This window comes from Suricata suricatta, chromosome 16 (assembly GCF_006229205.1).
Source record: "Suricata suricatta isolate VVHF042 chromosome 16, meerkat_22Aug2017_6uvM2_HiC, whole genome shotgun sequence".
NCBI lineage: Eukaryota > Metazoa > Chordata > Mammalia > Carnivora > Herpestidae > Suricata > Suricata suricatta.
This window is the reverse complement of record NC_043715.1, coordinates 14,722,451-14,741,491: the sequence shown is the minus strand read 5'-3', so window position 1 is coordinate 14,741,491 and position 19,041 is coordinate 14,722,451. Positions and strand designations below refer to the sequence as shown.

Sequence of the window (19,041 nt, the reverse complement as noted above, 5' to 3'; positions counted from 1 at the left end):
AAGTCTCTATTGCCAAACCCAGTGCCTCATCTTGTGTCATGCCTTCCATGACCTTTCACCTTGTCTCTTACCCCCTCGCTCTCCAGATGTTCTCCTCCCTTGGCTTTGCTGCTCTCAGCTCTTCCTATCTAACTTTATGCTTTCTGACTACTTATTGCCTCTACATGTAAATGTTCCCCAAGGACTCTGTCTTTAACACTCTTGATTTAACTCTATATTTTTCCCTTGACACTCTCTTCCATTTCCAGGGTTTTGACTCTCCAGGCTCTGTAGAAGCTCTAGGTCTCCACTCTAACATCCCCTTCAATCTTAAATTCCTCAACGGGGTCCCTGTGCATCTTGCCAGAGCTTCATATTCTGTGCCTGTCCTTTCCTCCCAGATGCTCTTCTCCTCTCAGCTTTTCTGTTCTTCTTAATGAGACCCTGTTCTGTCGCTCATCTTGATTGGAATCTCGTAGTCAACTTGACCCATCACATCCATCCCTCGTCCTTCCTCCACAAAGCCTCTCCCAACCCCTCCATGCCCACGGTCACTGCCCTCATCCCAGCCCTCCCTTCCTGTCCTGTGGGTTCCTATAGACACTTCTAAATTGGCCTTTCCACCTTGAGTCTTTTCTCCTTCCAGGCCACAATAGTCACTGATGGCAGTTTTATTTTCCTAAAAGCATAGCTTTCATTATATTCCTTTTGTGCTGAAAAACTTTTGATGGCTCTACATTGTATACTCAACTCCTTCCTGCCTAGTAGCTAAAAATAATCTCCTCTTAACTAGACTGCCATGATATTTTTCTCCAAATGCCTTTCTTTTAGCACTTATTATTAACTGATTACTAACAGGCTAATTCTCCCAGCTCTGTGCTCCACCTCTCACTGACCTCCCGAAGAAATAAAGGTGTGTGTGTGTGTGTGTGTGTGTGTGTGTGTGTGTGTGTGTTATTCTTGTTCCTAACCTATCTCTGTCTGTTTTCACCTGGCGTAACTAGCCTCCTATAAGGGAGGTAAGAATCAAGCATTCTGTTGGGTTCAATTCTCTTTTTTTATGTTGTTGGGGGGTTTTTTTTGAGAGAGACAGAATGCAAGTGGGGGAGGGGGAGAGAGAGAGAGAAAGAGACACACAGAATCTGAAGCAGGCTCCAGGCTCCAAGCTGTCAGCCCAAAGCTCGACGCAGGGCTCGAACTCGTGAACTGTGAGATCATGACCTGAACTGAAGTTGACCACTCAACCAACTGAGCCACCCAGACACCCCTAGGTTTGACTCTTAAATAGGGGCCACAGTATGGTGACTGAGAGCAAGGCTCTGGGATCCGTCTACTTGGGTTCAAATCTCATAAACTATGCACATAAAATTTACCTCTCTGAATCTTGGTTTCTTCTTCTATAAAATAGGCTAACATCTGTATATATGGCATAGGATTACTATGATGACTACCTAACGTAGTGCACATAACAGCCTTAGAACCACGCTTGGCACCTAACAGCACTCAGTGTTAGCTATTGTTATTATCACCATCATTATTGTTTTATCACACTTACAGCATGACATTATCCACAGCTTAATTAGTCACTGTTTGGCATGAGAGACTAACTTGGGAATTATATACAACTGGTGAATTAATATCCTGAGTACTCCCACTAAGACATCAGGCTAAGAATTTTTGGTACTTTAGATAACCCATGATGGGTCCCAAAGGATCCTGAAATCAAGAGTCTACATTTTTCTGAGTAAGAATGGATTTTTTTTTTTTTAGTTTTAACTCTCCATAGTTTAATGCAACAGCTTCCACTATTGGAAGGAAAGAAAGTCCTGTTGACATAAAAATCTGGTCCCCCACACATAAGACAACACACATGATTCAGGCTGTAAATGAGACCAGTGACCTGGCAAAGATGGCAAAAGATAGTGTCTGAAGAGGGAGTGGTTATATTAGAGGAAGTTTTAAGAAAGCAATTCAAAGTATTAAAGTTGATTCTAACAAAGGCATTAAAATGAGGGTGAATACCGGGTGGCTAGATGGTTGCATTGTGAATACAATTAATGCTATTGAATTGCACACCTAAAATGGCAAATTTTATATATATAGTCACACAGTAGTAAACACACACACCAGAAAAATTAGACAGCTAAAATATATATCAACTTATAATAATACTTTTATTTAAGATATGTTTTTATATGACAGATCTACTTATATCAGTTTAGTGTTCATTGAGCGCCTACTATGTGCAAACACTGTGCTTGGTATGTTGTATCATAATATGTACCTGTATTTTTTAAGTGTTAGTGCTCACATGATCATTACTACTGACAAAAGAATGATATTATCCATGAAGGGTAAATAGCTATTAATTCAATCATCGTAGACCTGTGGCGGAAGTACAGGGGTAAGAGACGACCTGTGGCAAGGGGGTAAGAGACAAGGTGAAAGGTCATGGAAGGCATGACACAAGATGAGGCATTGGGTTTGGCAATAGAGACTTGTGAGGAAGTAGCTTCATTTGAGTAGTGGGGGAGAGGGGGTTTAGGGGATGAGTGTCTGGTGAGAAAGGGGAGGACACATCAGGTGTAGACACATGTCCCAAGAGGTTTGTTGAAGGACCTTCTGCTTTAAACTCCGACAACTCAAGTATAATCCAACCAGCATCTATATTATCGCTATTATCTTTGGAAGAACTAATGTGTTATTTCTTCCCATCTAACTGTGCATGAATCCAGTCTAACCATGGTCACTAAAGAAGTTTGCAAAGAAACAACAAAGTCACAAGTGGCAGTAGAGCCTTGGATCACGTGGGTGATATCAACCCCGCTTACTGAGAAGCCTGGCTATTTTTCGACTCATCCACACATTTAGGGAGAAGAAGGGATAATGACTCTAGCAGATACACACGATCATCTTCGAGTCTGTCCCCAACTCTCTTTGCCCTACTGGAAGAGAAAAACAAAACAGAATGCAAGAACATAAGTAGTGATACTAGGGAAGAGCTTATAATGAGAAGGAGAATCAAGCAGACTCACAAAGATAGGCAGGTTATAATTTGGTTAAATTTGATTTTGGTAGCAACACTGAAAGCTTTGGTAGACACAAAAATTTATCTTTACTCTAAAGTGTAATATATATGTGGAAGAGCACTTATGTACAGTGTATAGTATAATCATAAAGTAAGGGAAGATGTAATCACCCACCAGGTCAGGACAGGGAGCATGGCCAGCCCCTCATAAACTCCGGCCCCGTTGCACACTCCTTGTTGGTCATACCTCCTTCTCCAATATTGATAACCATTTTCCTGGATCTTATGGTAATCAGTTCCTTTCTTTTCTTCAGGTTTTTATTTTCATTTGTGTCTTGCTTCTTTTCTTCAACATAATGACTGTAAGTTTTATCCATGGGACACATTCATTTTTATTATAGTGTAATATTCCATTGTACAAATAGAAGGCAAAGTATTCCTGTTAATGGGTACGTGGATACATTTTTGTCATGTATCCTGTGCCCATGCTCACAGATTTCTCTCAGGTGCTTCTTCTGCCTGAAAGCTCATGACCATTACTCAGACGGTTCACGAATGACAAGCCTCCACCCTCAGAGTTTCTGATTCAGTGAAACTGAGGCTGCATATGAGAGTTTACATTTCTAAGAAGCTCCCCACCGAGAATAAGGACCATACTTTGGGAGCCACTGCTTTAAGTTATTGGAATGGATTTGGGGGGAAGTCAAGGAGAATGCATCTCTTCAGCTTTACTAATTAATGCAAAACTATTTTCCAAACTAGTATCTTTATAATCCCACCAGCAGTGTATAAGTGACCCATTGTTCTTTCCGCTCCTGCTAGCACTTGTCATTGTCAGACTTCAACTTTTGGCACGCCAGGGGGGCGTAGGAGGTGTCTCTCATTGTACTTTATTTTGCATTTCCTTAATTCCAGTGAATCTGAGCACTGATTGGCCATTGGATTTCTTTTTGTGTGTGAAGTCTCTATTCCAGCCATCTGCCCATTTTCCTGTGGGTTGTTCTTTTTCTTGCCGATGTGTCAATTCTGCTTATTGAAAAGACAACAAGATTTTTATTAATTTATGCTTAAATTTTTTTAAATCTCAGTATAGTTTATAGGACAAAATATTCTTAGTAATAGCAAGAATATGGTATGGAAGAGAATTCTTTAGATTGCTTCTCTTTTGCAAATGGCTTTGTGGAAAATAAGTTAAGGACGTTTTCTCCAAACAAAGTTACTAACTAGAGAGGCAGACCACACGGAGGAAATATCAGCATTCTTGATATGTTCACTGGGAATGTGTCTGTAAACACAAGGCCATCTTGAAATGATAATAATGCAACCGAAATAGATCATTCAAGAAAAGGAGATCTATTATTGAGGCCAACATGGCCATGGACACTTGTTAGCTCGTCTCTGAAGAACAAAGTTCTGAGCAGCGAAAGTTTAAAGTAAATGAAATTGTATCCAGTTCTCAATCTAATGAAATGCTTTGGGCTCTGGGCCACAGAATAGATTCAAACCATTGATGGGAATTTTTTCAGGGCCTCCAATTTAAATGACTAAAATTATTTTTAAAGTACTATTCTACTCAATCCTTTGGAATACAAACGCAGTTTTTGGTGTTTTTTAAAAAACTTTATTTCAATGTAAGGATGAAATGCAAGATCCTTGCCCTTAGATGGTCCAAACAATGGGGGCTTCATTCTAGGGTATACCTCACATGGATAAGATGCCTATTATAGCCTCCCTGGACCCACACCACACCACACACACACACACACACACACACACACACCCCACATATAAATATACGCACAGACACATTAAATACACAGTATACATGCATATGTGTGCACACACACAAACACACATGTTCACATATACACAGACTATTAAAGACAAATGTACACGTACACACACACACACACACACACACAAACTTTGTGAATGGAAAACTTAAAAGCAAATATGCATATGTGTCAATTTAGTGTAAAGGGATTTTTCCATTCTGAAAATGTTAAATATATCATGAAAGTGTCTATAATCCTCAGTTTCTTAACTGAGGAACCATTTTAGAATTACTGCTTTGTGTAAAACCTAATTTCTAGGAACTGAAGGCACTGCAAGTTCTAAGAATGGAAACGTATGCCTCAAATTGCTGCTTATTTTAAGAATGTCATACCTAAAGAGTATATAGATTTGTTTTAAAATACAAGCATTTAGGAACCCCTGGCTGGCTCAGTTGGAAGAACTTGTGACTCTCAACCTCGAGGTCATGAGTTCAAGCCCCACGTTGGGTACAGAGATTACTTTAAAAAAATACAAGCATTTACAAGAAAAATGTGTTGCTATAGCTTTCTTGCTCTCTGGCTCTCTCTCTTAAATAAATAAGGCAGAATTAACAGTAAGTATAGATTAATCAAGAGATCTGTATAGCAAGGAAACACCCCCCACCCTGGTGTCAGAAGCATAATCAAGCTGCTAAAGCCTTCCATCACCCACAGCATCTCAGGGCTCAATGGGTGGCAGTGAACCAGCTGGCTACTTAAGGAGCCAATCAGCCTGGATTCTGTATTCCTAATCCATTTGCCTCAGAGCCCTGTGCTCAAAGCTCACAGCTCCAAACAGAGCTAGAGAAATCCTGCTTGGCAATACAGACACATAAATCTGTGACTTAGGAGCCCTTCTTTGGTTAAGTCTCCTTCCTCCAAGCCCCTGGCTATGAGGAGGAAGCCAGAGCCCAGTGATCATCATCACGCCCTGATATTCAAGACACTTGACTTCTGGAACCTCCATGGACCACTGTGGATCAGCTCGCTTCTAGAATATCACAACTCTAAGGCTTGGAATCAAGAGACAGATAACCGCCTGTCAGCCATTGAAGGTCACCTGGCCAAGGTACCACCTTCACCAGAACCATTACTGCAAACCCGTGGCTGAGAGGCCTGGGCCTGCCTACAGGAGAGTGGATCTTCTCCCGCACCCTCACGGAAGGAGGCAGGGGAGTGGTCTTGTGCTGTGGTCCACAGCTGCCTGAGGTCCATATCCCACTGGAGCATATCCAATCATGATCCAAGGCCAAGGACCCAGCCCTCTTGAAGTCTCTGGATCTAGAGGCAGCCCAGGTTCATCTGCCATTCCTTCTCATCTTGTAGAACCCTTACTTTTCTTGCTCTTTTACTTCTTTATCAAGACCTTAAGGTATCATGTATGGAACTGACACTGTCTCTAATTATTGCAGAGTTGTGTTGAGCTGTTTTTGAACACTTAGATCACAACTAGGGATTACAATATAGTGAGGTTGCGGGAGGTTCTGAAATAGCCCTTATAGTAGCCAGCTTTGGACTATGCATATTCCCCTGAACTCACTTAAGCCTTGTAGGGCTCTGATTGGGGTCTTACACTTCTTTCCATACAATGTTATGGGATGCAATCCTCATTTATTTATATAATCTAATTGCAGATGTCCATCTCACTTGTGATATCTCTTGATTTATTCACATATTTATCTCTTCATACAACAAACATTGATTCAGTGTCTGCTTTTTCCTGACACAGTGGTGAGTATTGGGAATCTATAGATGAATAAAATATAGTCCCTTTCTTCAATAAGCTTACAGCTCATTCAAAGAAAGAGATGAGTAAATCAACACTTAAAGAACAATGTAGTAGTTGCTATTAGCTTTGGGGAAAATGGAGACAGAAGCTTCTAAGTCAGGTCTCATGTGCAAGAGAATAGAGTTTGACCGCCTTTGGTGTCATGTTTCTGATATCCATCCTTTAGTCACAGAGTTTCCAAGCTTAAGTTGCTGAGATAAACAGTTTCCGGTCATGCCAGTGTCCAACTAGGGCCATGCTGATGTGTGTGGCTTTAACATCCACCTATAACTGCAGTACATCTAATTTCACTCAAAATCTCCTTTAGGAGTTCTAGAAGGTAATCCAGTGGGGGGATGTCATATGTGCTTACATAGTCATTTCTGTCCCTCCTGATCTCTGAGTCCTCTGCCGCATATCAGGCTTTGTGAATATGCATCATCCTGCCACTGTCACAGCTGCTATGAGGGCATATGGCTGCTGTCCAAGCAAAAGCACTTCCTCTAGTCATTCCCAAAGTTGGCAGCATTGCTGTCTGCCAGCTTTTCCTTCCAAAGCTGGGATATCCTGCATCACTATGCCAGTCACTAAGGGGAATCTGCTGGAGCCAGGACTGAAAGGCATGAGCACCCATGTCTACTTCAGGTTGAAATTTCTGACTTTTGTTCTGCGCTCAGGTGCCTTCATCCTCAAGTGCTCCTGACTCCCATGTGCCACCACTCAAAAAGGTTCTGTGTGAAACTAGTTCATGAGCTTTTCACTTGTCACTGAGACTCAGCCCTGTGTCCTGGGCTTTGGCCTGGAAGGAGGAGTGAAGGACCATCTTCACAGTGGAAGATACCCTATGCCCCAAATCTGACCACCATGTTGATTACCCTGTCATTCTTATGGAGTTAAGTGTATATACCTGATCTTCTCCTCAGGACAAATACTTTTCTAGAAGATTTCTTCATTTCCACTTAAGTATGCTCCAGGAGATATTTCCATAGTTCTCTACCCACGCCCAAGGGTATGGAAATCTCTCTGAATGCTGCTACTAAATTACAGGCAATGTTGCCTGGCAAAGTCCTGGAGCTCCCTGTTTTCCACTTCCCAATTCGGATATTATCATGTACCCTCTAAAGAAGTGGCAGCTGAACTAAAGAGTTGTCAAGCATTTCAGATTTAGAAGCCCCATTATTGGACCAGTTGTGCCATTTCCCATCCCTCACAGAAGCCAACACACCCAAGATTGCCTTCATGAGTATCCCATGCTAAAAAAGATCTAAGGATCAAGAAGATGTGGTATATATACACAATGGAGTACTACATGGCAATGAGAAAGAATGAAATCTGGCCATTTGTAGGAAAGTGGATGGACCTCGAGGGTGTCATGCTAAGTGAAATAAGTCAGGTGGAGAAGGACAGATACCATATGTTTGCACTCAAAGGTCTAACAGGAGAACAGGAGAAATCTGATGAAGGGCCATGGGGAGGGGAAGGGGGAAAGAATGCTGAGGAGAGAGAGGGACGCACAACCTGAGAGACTATTGAATACTGAAAACGAACTGAGGGTTGAAGGGGGAAAGGAGGGGGGAAAAGAGGTGATGGTCATGGAGGAGGGCACTTGTGGAGAAGAGCACTGGGTGTTGTATGGAAACCAATTTGACACTAAACTATTTAAATTTTTAAAAAATCTAAGAGCTCACCTTCTGCTGGCACAACCATTTCTTTCAAGGGAGGGAAGCCTTACATGATTTCATTATCTCAGAGAGCTCCTGTCCATCAGTGTACCATTCAAATCTGGTACTTGGAGGGGACCTCACATCCAACTGAGACTGAATGTTCGAGGGACTTCCATACATGTCACTTCAGCAACAACTCTTCTGTCTTTCATAGGGCTTTTGTTTTCAATTAAGTCCACATAAGTAAGGTAGCTGCTCAGTGATTGGATTCTAGATAAGTGAGATGTTGCATAAATCCAGATTAAGCCACTGAACAGATTATACCACCAAAAGCATTGTGTTGGATGTTTACGTGTATTCATTGTGATCTTTTTCCATGCCTATAGAATGATGGAATCGCTGAAGCAAAATCCTGATGAAAGCTAGTCACAATTTAGCATTTACCATCATATGGAAATGTCAGTTTCATCTAACAAAGAGAATATTAGAGGCATGTTCAATATAAAATGCAAATATAATAGCTTTGTGGGCTGGATAAGTCAGCTGTGTTTCACTTAAACCTATTACCTTGGCATACTAAATACAGTTCCAGATCTTTTGCAAGAAGGATATTTTGATGAAGTTACATCTTATACAAGCTTTTGTGGCTTATCAATTCTGTTCCATCTGAGTGGAATGAGGACCCCAGTCCGTAAGGAATAAGAACGAGTGAGACAGCCATGGAGAAATGGGAGGATCTTGCCCTGCAACCTTCCATTACCCACTAAGAAATATTGTTATTTGCTCAAGGATAATTATGAATAACTTATAGCAAAGATTAATCTTTTGTGTGATAAACTACGTGATGATGCACCGATCTTTCCAGGCCTGCCTAACTACTTCGAAATTTTGATACCTACCTGGGTTACCCAACTCCGCTAAGCAGTGTTTGGACCCACCCCGTCTCATGATGATGGCTGTACCTTGGTGTTTCTGCAGCCATGTGAAGTGCCCAGCCCCCTTAGCTGAAACTCTACAATAGTAGACCCCTCTTTTGTGTCAAACACTTCAGACTCTGACCTCATCTTCACCCCCAGGACACAAGTGCACATCATGCTTTGTTTTACAGTTACCACATCCTGCTGGATATAACGTCTTACTTGACTACTACAGAATCCATCATTCCATGGCACTTCCCAGTTTGTACAAGGGCTCCCATAGGACTACCTTTTCTCATCTCCCACCCTACACTTCCACACCAGTGAAAAAGTTGCTAGCTCCTAGAATAACCCACTTTATGCCTCCACCAAGACAGGCTTGGTGAAGATTAACCAGCCCCGTCCAGTTTGTCCAGCCCAGTTCTCTTATCCCTTCATTGCATGATCACTTATAAGCCTTGGGGTTTTTATATCAAGCAGCACTTCTCTGGGGGCTCTTCCAAAGGAAGATCTTGCAAATTACTGCAGAGAACCATAAAATAATTAATCCCCTTTAAAAAGAGCATTCCCTCTGTAGCTTTTATAATCCTTTTTGCTTTGTATTGCATTAATATACTATGAATATTATCTGCTCATAGATATACATGTATATATACAGTTTCTACACACACACACACACACACACACACACACATATATATAATCAAAAATATGCAGAAATCATGCTCAATTATTCCTGTTCTTAAAACTCTATGCGGCTGTTCCTATTAGCACCCAGTCTTTCTGCCAAAGAAGATACTGGTCCACAGAGCAACAGTTATCAGTCTCGTGGTTAAGGAAGAAGGGGTAGGAGACAGTAGTTGTAGAAGTAGGTTCTAGAAGGGAAATGAGGATATAGAGGACTTTACTGAATAGTTGTGAACCAGACTTCAGAGAGCTGCATTTTCCTTTTGTTTCTGCCCTAACTAGCTCTGAAATGCTACACTAGTTAATCCTGTTCGGCCAATATTCTCCTCTGCACATTGTGGAAGTTGCGCTAGAGCAGGTCTTTTAACTCCAATATTCCATGTTCCATGAATATGTATTACCTAGAAGTCAGGGCAGATGACCAATTAGGAATCTAGAAAATTATAACCAAAGCAACAGTTGCCAATTCCCATTTTCATAGTACTTTCTTCCTGACTTCAAGCTGAGCACTTTACATACATTATCTCATTTAATCCTCACAGTCATTCCTGGAGATTGGTGTCATGGTCCCCATTTCCCAGAAGAGGGGACAGCTCTCAAGCCAGTGATACAATTCCATTAGGATGGCAGCAAGCATATAAAACAGAGCAGAAATTCACATCCTGCTGGGATCTACCCCAGGCCCACTTGTAGTGAGACATAGTAAGAAGTTCCAGAGGCTCTTGTCATCACTCCAATTATCTGAAATCCTGCCATGCTTTACACTCTAAATTCCCAATTTACCTCTTTTCCTGACTTCTAAAACGCATGTGTGTCTGTGCCTCTGGCTTGTGTGAAAGGGTAACATAGTGTTTCAAGTGCTTTATCCATTCTTTGCAACCAGATGGGAATCAATAAGAAAACAGCAAAAAAAAAAAAAAAAAAAAAAGAAAGAAATCTGAGCAGCTGTTTGCAAAATGAAATGTAAGCTGAAGATATGACCCAAAGAGGGCACGATTTAGCTCCAAAGGATAGCTTTTTAAGACAGTCATATAAAATCCTCTTCATATAGGCAAAGAAACCTAACATGAGTCAATTGTAATTTTGCTGAAGCCACCTTTAAATCATACACATTAAGTGGGGAAGGGTGGCAGTGGGAGGCTTCACCTCACTGGTGACGGAGTCTGAAGATTGCCCAGCCTTCACATCTCATCACAGCAAACCAGGTGTGCTTATTTGAGAAAAATGCACCACCCCACTACCCCCAACAGTCAACTTCTAGTGGGTGGCAATAACTTATATGAAGAGTTCCAAGTAAGTGAAGGTGATCCTTTTCCAGAAAGAAGTTTTGTACAAATTAAAGAATGGACTCCAAAATCAGAATTGCACTGTGAACCAGGTCATCATAGTCCCTACTTGGAAATAAGCAAAAGTTCTAATGTTTTATCAATATATTCTGGTAATACAACCAATTTTTCATTCACAGACTCTGTACTTAAAAATTCACCTATTCGTTTCAAGTTATTTGTAACACAGCAATACTTACAGTGTTTACACATAGTCATTTGTGGACATGTACAGAGGGGCAAAAACTTAGAGTCCTTCAATGTGCACATTCCCAGCCAAGTTTGAATGACGCAGTATTCTGCCTTCTTGTTTCAATTTTCGTACTTTAGACACATGTTTTATTCCCTGTTCATTTAGTGCTACATCTTTCACATTTTGTACTTTTGGTTCACTATTTAAAATGGCTCCTAAACAATGCAAAAGTGTGGTCTAGTATTATTAAGTAGAAGCAGACTGTGATGCGCCTTACAGAGAAAGCACATGTATTAGATAAATTTCAATCAGGCAAAGAGTTATAGTGCTATTGGCCATGAGTTCAATACTAATGAATCAGCAATATATATTAAATAAGATTTTTTTAAACAAAAACACACTTAAAACAAGGTTATGTATTGATTGCTTGACAAAAATATGGTGACCAGAGGCTCAAAGGAACCTAACCCTGTATTTCTTCTAGGAGCAACAGTTCAGTATTTGCTAATTCAGAGCCTTTGTTGACGTTATAGAACATAACTACCATAAATAAGAAGAATTGCCTGTGTTTTGCAAATATAGGAACTCCTAATGATGTCTTGAGCTATTTCTTGGGACTATCAGGGCACTATGGTACTAATAATTTCATGCCATTTTCTGCTTTGTGGAAGATGGACACTCACAAAGCCATCCTGATTCTTCCTTCTATGGTAGGCAATTTTTCCCACTGTGCAATTCAGCCAGTATTAATTGAGTGTGCTAGAATCTACTGCTATTGGAAGATATGCCAAAGAAGCATTTAGCAGTCTCTGACCTCAAACGACTTCACCTTTGTTAGAAAGACTAGGCTGAGGGGCGCCTGGGTGGCTCAGTCGGTTAAGCCTTGGACTTCGGCTCAGGTCATGATCTCATGGTTTGTGGGTTTGAGCCCCGCGTTGGGCTCTGTGCTGACAGCTAGCTCAGAGCCTAGAACCTGTCTTCAGATTCTGTGTTTCCCTCTCTCTCTGACCCTCCCCTGCTCGCTCTGTCTCTTACTGTCTCTCAAAAAACAAATAAAAAACATTAAAGAAAAAAAGAAGAAGAAGAAGGAAAGACTAGGCTTAAAGTAGCAGATGTAGCCAGGTCCAAAGGAACGTGGAAACATCTTAAAAATGGCAGAGAGAACATCGAGCTCCCTGAGGCATAACCTTAGGGAAACAGGCTATATTCCTAATAGTAACCTTGAACTGTTAATTTAGTGTTTCCTCAGGGAAGTCCGCAATGGAAGTTTAGCTTTAGCCAAAACTTCTAATTAACTCCAAAGTTTTTACCACATCAGCACACACCTAAAGACCACCCTAGCATTCATTTCTCACCTGACAGAAATCGATAAAACTGATGCAAGAACTGCACCATAGGAAATCTTTTTTTCACCATGAGACATGGTTGCTGTATTTCCTTCACTTTGGTTATTTGAGGGGCCTGTAATTTGACAGCTACAAAAAACAGCATTTGTGATACTCAGAATAAAAACAGTACTGTTCATTTATTAAGCATCCTGTATACAACAGAACCTGTGCTGGGTTCTGGGAACACACAGATAAAAGTCACAGTCTCTACCTTTAAGTGTCTCACAGTCAAGTAGAAGAACCTGATTCCTGTACCAGTAGGGTAAATGCTGGGAGACATGAGGTAGGGGTAGCAGGCTGTGGCAGCATATAACCCCGAGTAGGAGTCTAGCGGGGGGGTGGGGGGCGCATATTGCTTCTTGCTGGAACAGAACTTTGAAGGTGAAGGAGTTGACCAAATGAAAAACGTAGAGGTGAACATTCCATGAGGTGGGAACATTTTATGAAACTCTAGAGGCATAAAAGAGCTATGGGTATTCTGTGACCTATAATATGGGGTGAGAAATGGAAGAATTTTAAGAAAGAAGACTGGGAAGATGCCAGACCCTGATGATGAGGAGCCTTGACGGCCAAGTTAGAAAGATAAAATCCACTGAAGGTTCACAGAGGCAAGCAAAATAGTCATATTTGCATGTTCTATAGATCATTTAGAAGTAGCACAGACAATGCATTATGGGCCGTGTTGTTAGAAAAGCCACTGGAGAAATAAACCAAGAGAGAAGCAGTCAGAATTTAGTGAAAACAAGTCGTTAGAGAGGAATTAATAAAACAGAATTGAAAGAACTTGAAGAGCAGTTGTCAGTGAGAGGGGTGAAGGAAAAGGGATCAAGAAGTAGGAGAAGGTTTGGGGATGATGATGAGTATAACGTGTATTGAGTTAGGATTGCCCGAGGAGATGGCAGCCAGATAGCCAGAGCTGAGTTCAGGAGAATGGTTTGGATTGGAGATGAGAACTTGATGATGAGTTTACAGATGACTATTGCAATCAAGAGTTTACATTTATTTACACAAGGCAAAGTGGGTACAGTTGAGAATAGAGGAGGACCACAGAAACCGCTTTGGGGAACACTAATACTAAAGGGATTAAAAGAAAGAATAAGTCTGAGATGAAGCAGCCATGAATAAAGGAGGGAGTCTAGCATAGCACAGTGTCGGATAGGAAAGAGGAGAAGAGTGTCGTGGAGGAGGGAGTGCTTGAGAGAATTTAACTGTAGGGAAGGAAAGTACGATTGAATTGATCATTAACAACCTGAAGCTGTTGTAATGGGGAGTAGAAATGAATGCAGAGTGCTTTATTAGAGATGTAAAAGGAAGCAAAGAGCCAAAAACAGAGCAAATGTAGACTGGCTGTGGATAAACTTGACTTTCAAGGGAAGGAAAGAGAAAGGAGCGGATAATAGAAAGTGAAATGTTAAAGAGGGTCCTCCCAATGCCATTTGGAACTTTGCACTGATTCTTAACCGATGGCAGGATATAAGGAGCGTTTTCAAATGGCATGTGACTACAAATTATACAGATTACAAATGAAAACCTTGTAGTGAGGGAGTATGTGTGCGGCGGGGGGAATGAGAGAGTATCAAGAATACAGAAAGCCTTGGGTGAGGGGTTCTGAAGAGGATATTTCTAGAAGAATCTATGAAGAAAAACAAAATGGCATGAGGTTAAGAATCAGAATCTGTGAATGCCTCTTACTAGCTTTCAACTCTCTGCAGTTTTGTCATCTCCCGGAGCCTGAATACTCTCATATGTAAAATAAGCTAAACACAGTCTGTCCTGCCTGGTTGTAGTGAGAACTAAACAGGATAATATGCGTGAGGAACACCTTGCAAATCGGAAGACCCTGTTGTAATTGTGTGAGAAGGGGGCCTCCTGGGTGCCCTTTACCATTTGCTGAGATGCCTTTTCCTGCTGAAGTTATTTCAGGTGCCATGGGAAAACTTTCTTCCAAACTATATGCAGCATCTGTCTTCTGGGGATTTCTATCTTTTTTCCTACCCACTTGAGATGTGGAGGTCTGTAGATGAATAAGAAGAAAAAAAATTTTTAATGGCTTTTAAACGTTAAGCATCGCACTAATAGCACTAATCACTAGTGGTAACAATAGATGGAGATACATCTCACAATCTGCAAACACATTTCTTTCTAGGTATTTAATCTTCCCAGTTATGGCCTTGTAAAAAACATCTTTGTGGAGATTACTGCCTTAGAAAAAGATGGCATTACTCCATGCCCGCTGAAATGCCAGGGGCCACAAGACAAGTGTGCCATGCACACAGCCATTCCCTTCCCCTCTTTATTGTTTTCAATTAGCGCTTCCCTCCTGGTCCAACAGAATATACCCTCCCACTGATGTTTGCTGTGTAGTTGCTAATATCTATATGTTTGTAATTGAAACAAAATAAAATATTTCATGGAAAGCCTGGGTATTAGGAAAATGTAATGTAAAATAAAATTTTAAAAAATACCTAGGTGCTAGGTATTTTAAACTAAAGCAAATATTGCAAAGTGGCATGCTATAGACCAAGACTATCCTCAAAAATATTTTTATTTGACCCATAGATTGTTTAAAACACACACACTTTGAGCCAGTATTTCAAAATCAATACAGTTATACACACCAATGTCTGCCACCCCTCAGACCTTGGAAGGTTACGCAACCCAAGCATGGCTTTATAGCCCTGAACAGAAGTGAGCGGCTCTGTCTCCAGTTCATCCCAAGCTCCACGCCTCCCCATTGCCTCCTCAGGCTGGTGCCCACAGGCCCCTGGAGTATGTCGGACAGTATGACCCTGGGTCTAAGCCCAACCAGTAGTTCGCTGCAATGGAAGAGAAGCTGTTTGTTTCCAAGGATAAAGTGGCTTAAAGGTGGGAAAAGGAAACAAACTTTCCCCAGCCCAAATACGTGGTGGGGAGTGCCGGCTTCTTAGCCTTTAAACAGCATTCTGTCCATTTTACTGTGGGGCTCTGCAGAAGTACAAGTTAAATCTTCCTTGTGAGCTTTTCTGTATGATAGAGATGAAAATAAAAGCAACTACTTCCTCTGGCAAAAGTCTAATGCATAGCCCAAAAGAAAAATTTGTATTACTTCAGAAGCTGAGGCAGTTTGCCAAAAGATCCCAAAAGGCTCTTCCTACCCTCAAAAGGTCAAGAAAATTTGATAACCTATGATGAAATAGAGAGACATCTGGTAGACCACACTTCAGAGTTAGGAGGATAAAGCTCATTCCTAAGTTTTATTCATACAGATGTACCGGCCCTGGCTGGCGTTTGCCACGTAGAAGGAATCCCCAAGCATTGCATTCTTGGGCTCTCATCAAGTGGTCTGTTGTCTGTGGAATTTCCTATTCTCAAGCCCCAGAGCAGAAAGCACCACCCTCCCACTGGCTTTGGCCGTCATGAGGTTTAAAGAGGATCATTTGTTTTCATTACAGCCCCTTGAAGCCCTTCCTTCCCTCCTCATTAATGAATTTCCAGTCTTTCATCAAAAAACAAAAACAAAAAAACAAATACAAAAAAGGACCTGACAGAGGACATGGTTAAGTGGCTGGCGCGCAGGGCGACGCGGGCTTTAACGAGAGTCGACGGCCATTTACTGATTGCAAGGAGGGGTTGACATCCTTGGTTAGTATGCTAATTTCGTCTCCTGCATTTAACATTCAGATCAGGTCTGTACAGGCCCTCCAGAGCAGCGGAGTCCGGGGATGGGTGGCTGTCTGCCTTGCAGCATTGAGCATTCTCGGCATGAATTACATAAATGCACAAACATTCTGTCTGCTCCGACTTCATTCTCTTTTCCTTCCTCTCTGAGAGAGACACAGACACAGAGCCACATGCATGCAAGCACACACTGCATGTACTGCCATCACACGTGCGCGTGCGCACACACACACACACACACACACACACACACTATAGACACAGGTCTCTGTGCTGAAGAAATGCAATGTAAGGGGCCCAAGTCCTCTACAACTGGCTAATTCCTCCTCCTCTGGCTATCCAGGGCACGCTTCCACAGGATGTATTTCTCCTGCTCAAGAAGCTTGCAGTGTAGGGCGAGGGGGGTCAAGTTTAAAAAGCAACGTGAAGAATAAAACCCCAGTCAGAAGAAGGGCATCTTATATTGACCTTCCAGTCTCATAAATCCTTAAAAAAAAAAAAAGCCCCAATTCCATTTAGGTGAAAGAGAACCAGATAGGGCAGTTAACTGAACACCCAGAAAGAAAAGAAGATCCAGCTCATTTTATTCCTTGGGGTCTCCACTTTGCCATGTGTGTTTGGAACCTATATTAAAAGAGTCCTATTCATGACTGGGTTTGAACTCACCATGCCACAGCTGGGTGACAACAGAAGAAGAATCCCAAACTAGCTCCGGCATCATGGTTCAAATGGCAAAACACAATCGCCTGGCACCATTGCCAGAAGCCCAGTCTATGGAAAACCGAATCTCCTCAACCTCCTTTTTCCAGGATATTTTTGTAACATTGCAGCAGCTTCCTGGAGACAAGCAGAGAATCAGCAGCTCCTATTATCAGAAGGCACATTTAGGGGTTGCTTTTAATAAACGCAGGCAATTTTGAGCATGCAGGAGCTCTAATTAAAAGGAAAGGACAGGTTGGTTTTTATTGTTTTGTTTTCTTTAAAGTCTGACTTAACTGTGCAGCCTGGCATGCGATGGTTCCTTCCTCTGGACCAGAGCTCTAGTGGTCCCTGGTCCTGTCCCCTGGTGCCCACACAGGATTTCATGTTTGGCTGAGGAACGCCAGGCAATTCCTGTCCGAGCCTCCGACAGGAGCAAGGGGTGTTTCCTCTCAGCTACAGACTTGATTTGCCTCGAATTTTTTTTTTTTTGGCTCTTGTCCAAGATGTTTTCCTGTCATCATTTCACTGTCTTTTCCAGTAATCCCTTCTTTAAACATTGCCAACAATTAGTCGATTTATCTCCACCACCACCACCACCACCCCCACCTCCATATCCACGCAAACACACACTCCTCTAAGCCCCATCACTGTCTTGTTTCGCCTTGAAGTATAAGAAATTACAGCTTCTCATTAGCTGGAGAGCACGTTTGGAACGGCTTTGTGTTTACTCACTTAGCAAGTGATGCTGGCCTTTTTAATTATTCTCCCTCCGCGTGCCATCAGAGAGCGGCAGGCTGTTCCAGTCCAACCAAGCGACTGCATATCCTCCATAAGGCAGTTGGAAGTAATCGTGTTTTACCTCGCTGCTGCTGCTTTCTTCCTGTCCTTGTCAGCAAGCCAAGGAATCCCCCCAAAGCTCTTACGTAGGAGATACCAAAACTGTGAGTCACTTCTCACTCCCAGAGCCGAGGGAGTCCGCTGCACTGGGCACGGAGCAGCAGACCACGATGGGGGTTTCCTGCAAGCCACCGAGATCCTGGAACCAGGTGTCCACCATCACTTGGTTTTTCTTGCTGTTGCTCCCTCTTTCTCTTCCACCCTTCTCACCTCCATTTCCCAGTGTCTTCCTCGTTTTCTCTTCCTTTCTGTGTCGCCGACAGCCGCAGACCCAGCAAGAGCTGGGTCCCTCTCGCCTTCTGTTATTTTTTTTTCCCCTGCAGCAGGCTTTGGCTGCTACCTCTGCGAGCCGGATCACCAAAGACACACGACTCACTCACAATGAATAATCAATACAGATATTGATCTGCGGAAAATGTTTGTAAATTCCTGAAAGGGAATCAGGAGCAGGGGGCAGGGAGGCTCCTGGGGGACGATGCTGAAGGGCTCGTGGCGGTAGGAAGCGGAACTTCATTTGGATCCCGAGTCTTGCCGGCTCCGAGGTGACGGTACCGGAATGCGTGCGGTCGAGGGTGTGCGCGTGTGAGCGCGCGTGTGACGAGGGTGTTGTGCATTCTCCTTTCTCTACAGCTGCTTTCCCCGAAGAATCAAGAGCCAAATGGTCGGGAGCCCCCGTCAGTGCCATGTCTTGGCTGCGGGCCAGCACTGTTTTGTTTTCATTATCACACGCTACTTTGCAATTTGCATAAATACAGGGTTATTTTTTATCGTGTCGCCCAAAAGATAGAGGAAAAAAATAGAAGTCTTTGTTGTGTGCAAGAGGGGCTTGCTGCCTACTCATCGTGGCTAAGGATTTAGTGTATGTAGAGGGCTCCAGAAGAAATGAGGCCAAAGAAGTGGAAATCACAGAGAGAAAAGAAGGCAGGAGAGACAAAAAGAGGACTTTAAAGAGAGAGCTGCAGACCACTCAGCTTGGTAGAACCAAATATTAGGGATACGTTTTCCTCTGTAGAGAAGGGGTA

The 19,041-nt window shown here is 42.3% G+C and overlaps 1 long non-coding RNA gene across 3 annotated transcripts in view; it reads right to left on the bottom strand.

Annotated features, from left to right (window-relative positions):
• LOC115281164 overlaps positions 1–18,447 on the bottom strand; it is a 28,650-nt gene extending 10,203 nt beyond the window's left edge. For 2 of the 3 annotated variants that reach the window (XR_003904133.1, XR_003904134.1), the window contains exons 1-3: positions 17,855–18,447; positions 17,087–17,257; positions 3,183–4,033 (exon numbers count right to left, since the gene is read on the bottom strand). This is a non-coding gene — a long non-coding RNA (uncharacterized LOC115281164). Of the gene's footprint in view, positions 1–2,132; positions 2,925–3,182; positions 4,034–17,086; positions 17,258–17,854 lie in introns of those variants that run through there. The other variant, XR_003904132.1, reaches the window with a different exon arrangement.
• Positions 18,448–19,041: the final 594 nt, after the last annotated feature.